Consider the following 6,000-nt stretch of genomic DNA (forward strand, 5'->3'; position numbering starts at 1 on the left):
CGCCACGTAGATGCTCATGTACCCAAGAGTCGGGCCACTGAGGAACACCAGAATAACCAGCAAGTGGATAAAGCTGCTAAGATTAAAGTGGCTCAGATGGACTTGGATTGGCAACATAAGGGTGAATTATTTTTAGCCCGGTGGGCCCATGACACCTCAGGCCATCAAGGCAGAGATGCAACATATAGATGGGCTCGTGATCGAGGGGTGGACTTAACGATGGACACTATTGCCCAGGTTATTCACGAATGTGAAACATGTGCTGCAATTAAGCAAGCCAAGCGGTTAAAGCCTCTCTGGTATGGAGGACGATGGCTGAAGTACAAATATGGGGAGGCCTGGCAGATTGACTATATCACACTCCCACCAACCCGCCAGGGCAAGCGCTATGTGCTTACCATGGTGGAAGCAACCACCGGCTGGCTGGAAACATACGCTGTGTCCCATGCCACTGCCTGGAACACTATCCTGGGCCTTGAGAAACAAGTCTTGTGGCGACACGGCACCCCAGAGAGAATTGAGTCAGACAATGGGACTCATTTCCGGAACAACCTCATAGACACTTGGGCCAAAGAGCATGGCATTGAGTGGGTATACCACATCCCCTACCATGCACCAGCCTCTGGGAAAATCGAACGGTACAATGGGCTGTTAAAAACTACACTGAGAGCAATGGGTGGTGGGACTTTCAAACACTGGGATACACATTTACCAAAAGCCACCTGGTTGGTCAACAGTAGGGGATCTGCCAACAGGGCTGGCCCAGCCCAATCAGAACTTTTACGTACTGTAGAGGGGGATAAAGTTCCTGTGGTGCACATAAAGAATTTGTTGGGGAAGACAGTCTGGGTTATTCCTGCTTCAGGTAAAGGCAAACCCACTCGTGGGGTTGCTTTTGCTCAGGGACCTGGATATACTTGGTGGGTAATGCGGGAAGATGGGGAAGTCCGATGTGTACCTCAAGGGGATTTGATTTTGGGGGAAAACAGCCAATGAACTCAATTGTACGCTGTTGCCTGCTCTATAACACTTTTATAGCCCACCAGCTAGATATCTTCAGGTCACCAGCCATTGACCCTGACTTCCCTCCGATCATCACCTCAACAAAGAATGAATTTTGAGGAAACCAGATGAGCTCAGCAGTGACCAGATGAGTTTGGCGGTATCATCAGCAGGCAACAACCCAACACCATGTACCGTCCCTCCTGCCCTGAAAGACTATTACAAGAGATGGAACCTGACATCATGGACTGGATGAGTTCAGCAATTTTACAGGGATTGGTCCATGGACTAGGGAACGATATCTTTCTCTGTGTGTGGGTGTGGGTGTATATATATGTGTATATATGGGACAGGGGTGATGGTGTGCTGAGAGATGTGGGATCTGAGCATGACGTGAATGGTATGGAATAAGGGGTGGATACTGTCCTGGGTTCAGCTATAGCAGTCATTTTTCTCCTGCTTAGTAGCTGGTGCAGTGCTGTGTTTTTTAACTTTCAGCCTGGGAACAACGCTGATAACACCGATGTTTTTAGTTGTTGCTAAGTAATGTTTATTCCAACCAAGGACTTTCTCAGTCTCATGCTTTGCCAGGGAGGAGGGGAAGCCGGGAGGAAGCAGAGACAGGACACCTGACCCAAACTAGCCAAAGGGGTATTCCATACCACAGCACGTCATGCCCAGTATATAAACCGGGGGGAGTTACCCGGAAGGCCCAGATCACTGCTCGGGTCGGGCTGGGTATCGGTCGGCGGGTGGTGAGCAATTGTATCCTCTCCCCTTGTTATTTCACTAATCGTTATTATCATTGGTGGTAGCAGTAGTGGTTTTGTGTTATACCTTAGTTGCGGGACTGCTCTTATCTCAACCCGTGGGAGTTACATTCTTCCCATTCTCCTCCCCATCCCTCCGGGAGCGGGGGGAGGAAGAAGGAGGGGGGGGAGTGAGCGAGCGGCTGTGTGGTTCTGAGTTACCGGCTGGGCTCAAACCACGACAAAGGGACATGCCACAGGCAAACAAGGTTCTTCCTTGCCACAGAGCAATCAGTCAGATTGAACTGCAAATTAGAATGAGAAGGGATATTGAAGTATTTTGGAAAACTTGACCTGCTATTATGTAGCTTTCCCCAATGTGAAATACCCCAATCCCAAAGAGAATAGTTTTAAAAGCAAATTTTGTAACACATGAAGGAAGAAGGGGGGAGGGGGGGGGAAGGCACACATCTATTTTTATGAAGTGGGGTTTCATGCAAGCACAGCAGTTCAACCCCACTTTGTCCAAGAAATGTAGAAATATCCAAACACAGTGCTGGGAAATAAGTGGGAAAGAAGCAGGGTTTGGTTTGGTTCGGTTTGGTTTGGTTTTTAATATATACTTCACTTATAATGTTCTGAGCTTCAAAAACTTTGTAGAAAAACTATCACTCAGCTGCAGAGTATCAGTATATTAACAAAAGTTTGCTCTAATTCCTTTCAGTGAACATCAGCCAACTTTGTGCATGAGGCAGAAGCAGTAGGTTATATTTTTACTGTGATAAGATTTTTTGTAATAACTTACAAGATACTGTCACAGACACATTAAGGAATAATGAATAATCTGTGCTATGTCCATGACAGACATGAAAGCAGTTACAAGACCACAACAAGACAGAGGTAAAGTTTTCTAATGATGAAAACAGAAAAAATATAGGAAATATTGTCTGAGAAGTGGCATATTTAAAAAAAAAAAAAAGAAAAAAAAAACCCCAACAAAACCAACAACTAACCTCAAATGACCGTTAGGAAGGGGGGAGATACAACTGATCCTGCCTTGAGCCTGTACAATGAACCACTGGACTCCCTAAGGGGTGTCCTTCCTGAACCTATGTTTCCGTGCTTTTCAAACAAGATGAAATGCCGTATTTCCTTCTTTTATCCTGTTCCAGAGCTGCCATGAGAAGAAACAAGCAAATAGTTTCTCCTTTGTCTGTCAGCCAACTGAAATAAATGCAGTGAGGCCTGAGTGGCCTAGTTTCCTCCATCACATGTATGTTTTAGTATTGATGACCACAGGAGCACACATTGTCTTCTCTTCTGTTTGGTTGCCTGTGTACTGGAGATAGAGCTTCTGCTTCTTTCTTCTATAATACCAGTGAGGAAGCTGCATTTAGACTTACCAGAATATAAACTCTAAATATTGTGGTATATTTGGTAGGTTATGAAATATTCCTACCAGTAATAAAATAGTAAGCTACTTGTAGTTCATTAACTGGAGCACAAAATAGTTACAGTGAAGTGTGGTTTACATAAAATAACTTGCCATAAAAAATGTTTCCCTATAAACTGCCTGTACACAAGGTAACAAATTATCACAGAATAAATCTGAATCAAGGTGGGAAATGCAACACCGTATCCCCCTAAGCATCATGTTATATCCACGCATTTATCTTCTAGAGGGTCAACCATAATGCATCACTTATTTCAGTAATAGCTCACGCTTGATGTGCAGAATGGTTAGGTTTGGGTTTGGTTTGGGTTTTTTCCTGGCAAGGCTTTCATAGCTGAGCAGACTTTACCATGATCAGCTCTGTCTTATAGATGTTTTTAACCAAACTCATAATTTTAGTATCATAGTATCCTATACCTTGCAAGAACACATTTTGCATAATTCCTGCAGCCAACTCCCACCTTCAACGGGCATAGTTTTCCTCCCAATAAGATGAAAAAAAAAAGCACTAAGTATATATCTCAGCTTTTAGCACTTCACAACAGTGGAGCTGGCAGTCACATACACTCAGCCGCCAAAATCTTCAGTTGTCCAGAGCCTTCCTCTCATCACACAGCAACTGCTGCCAGCACAGCCTTGGGCTCCCTACCTTAGTCTCAAGAGTGTGTGGGAAGCTGAGAGAGGCCCTATGAACCACTCTGATAGCAGCAGCCTGCTCCTACTCACCGTTCATCCAGGTGTTGCTCACATCTCTGCAGCAACAGGCTGCAGGCGCAGAAGGTGTCTGCCCAAGCGTTCCTGCAAGTGTGTCTTACATCAGAAAACATGACATTTCCAGGAAACAGTGAACCTTGTGTGCATCTTGCGCACATGGTCTGCACACATACAGCAAATCCAGCACCCCTGCAAAAGGGAGGAGAGACCCTTGGGGGACACATCTGCTGCTTGTTCACAGTAATGCCCATCTTATGGTGGGAAAGAGCTGTCTAACGTTGGCTCTGTTGGACCCCGTAAGGGGGTACTCCTCCTGATCTGGAGAAGCATAGCATCAATGATGCACAAAGTGAAGACCTATTTGGTGTTAGCAGTTAACACTGTGGACATAACAATGTGTCACTTGAGTTCGTTCTCAAGGAGACTGCCAATCTGGAGAGCCCTAGTTGTTGCTAGGAGCACGGCCACTCAAGATTAGATAATTACCAAAGAATTGTCCACAGCAGACTGCCACCAGAAAGGCTTGTCTCCTGAAAATGGCATTCCTGATTCTTACAAGCTAATAAAAGGTTGTAATTTCACTCCATTTATCAAAGAGCACCGACAGTACAACCGCTACACTGAATGTTGCTTTGAAATCCTCTTGTTGAGATTGCAAAAGCACTTCAGCAATGCTCATATGCTGACTTTTTTTTTTTTTTTTTACAGCTTCAGAAAAAGGATAAATAACAGCCTTTGTCTTAAAGAGCAATGAGTTTACACAAAATCACACAGGAAGCTGTGGTGAAGCTGACAATACTTCACAAATTATGTCCTACTTTGTAACCTTCATCACAACATGCTTTCTCCTCACTGACTGTCTAGTGGCAATGTCATAGGATAATCATGACAGACATGATGGCCCACACCAAGTGGTACTTAGTAGCCTATTATTCACTATTATTCTGTTACACAATAAATACACTTCCACATTATATATTGCATTGCATATTTATTGATCCAAACAAATTAATAATGGAAACCAGAAACTAAAATTACATTGATTGTTTAAACACTCCATAAACTATTTTTTTTTTAAGAAACTGTGCTAGGTATAGGCACTGGTAGCATACTAGATAGCATTAGACATCATGTGTTTCAAAAGACATGGTTATCCACAACCTCTTGTGGATAACCTTCATTGTACTAGTATCAGCCTCTTCTCAATCATCAGGTTTTTTGATAGGACATGTTTGCAGTTTTTACATCCCTGAGTTGTCTAATGCTGCATATATGTTCATTTAGAGGAATCGATAGCATCTGCATTTTGTAAGCACAGTTAGATACTAACAGTACCGGCTTTTAACAAGCAAAACTGACATTGGGTTTAGCTGCTGATGACTTAATTTTGCTTATTTTTGCATCTTGCCCTCTAGCAACCCTCAAGCATTTCTTAACCTACAGGCCAAAAGAATTAAATCTCCAGTTACGTGTCGCTTCACTGGTATCCCAGGAGAGCCTGGGCTTTGCAGACACACTCAGAGCATGTGTAGCACCTCACAGGAAAAGAAGCATCGACAGCAGCTAAGAGCACTTTTACCCAGAAGTATGGCTGGAAGGATTATCATCTCCTTAAGCAACAAAAAAATGTAATGTTTATTAACACCTAGGATGTAGAGGGCACAGACCTTTCCCTACCCAAGTTTCAAATCCTCATCTCTGAACACATTGCTGTGACCACTTAGGAGCCTCTTGCTTTGAGAGGGTAGGAAGCGAAAGGTAAACCCTGACTTCTACCCTCCCAACCACTGCAGCTGGGCAACCTCATGAAAAACACGAAACAGAAAAGATGAGCTTTTTAGTCATGAAACCAGAACTTCTGCCTCCAAAAAGTAAGCTGAGTCCAAGCCCCGCTTCAGGGCCTATAGCATGCATGCTGCATTCAATACTTGCCGTAGAGTTCATTCAAGCAGACTGCACCACAACACAGATTTCCCCCAGACAAGTGCCCTATTGAATGAGAGGAATTACATTCCCCCTCCATGACTGAATGCATCTTGTGGTTTCCCGATTTTTGATTTTATTTTTGATTAAGCTGAATGG

General features: G+C 43.8%; 1 long non-coding RNA gene across 1 annotated transcript; it reads left to right on the forward strand.

Moving 5' to 3' along the window:
- The first annotated feature begins 2,039 nt into the window (after positions 1-2,039).
- Positions 2,040-4,894, forward strand: LOC115604032. The gene is made up of 2 exons (XR_003990105.1): positions 2,040-2,651; positions 4,627-4,894. It is a non-coding gene; the product is annotated as an uncharacterized LOC115604032 (long non-coding RNA).
- Positions 4,895-6,000: the final 1,106 nt, after the last annotated feature.

This window comes from Strigops habroptila, chromosome 2 (assembly GCF_004027225.2).
Source record: "Strigops habroptila isolate Jane chromosome 2, bStrHab1.2.pri, whole genome shotgun sequence".
Taxonomy (NCBI): domain Eukaryota; kingdom Metazoa; phylum Chordata; class Aves; order Psittaciformes; family Psittacidae; genus Strigops; species Strigops habroptila.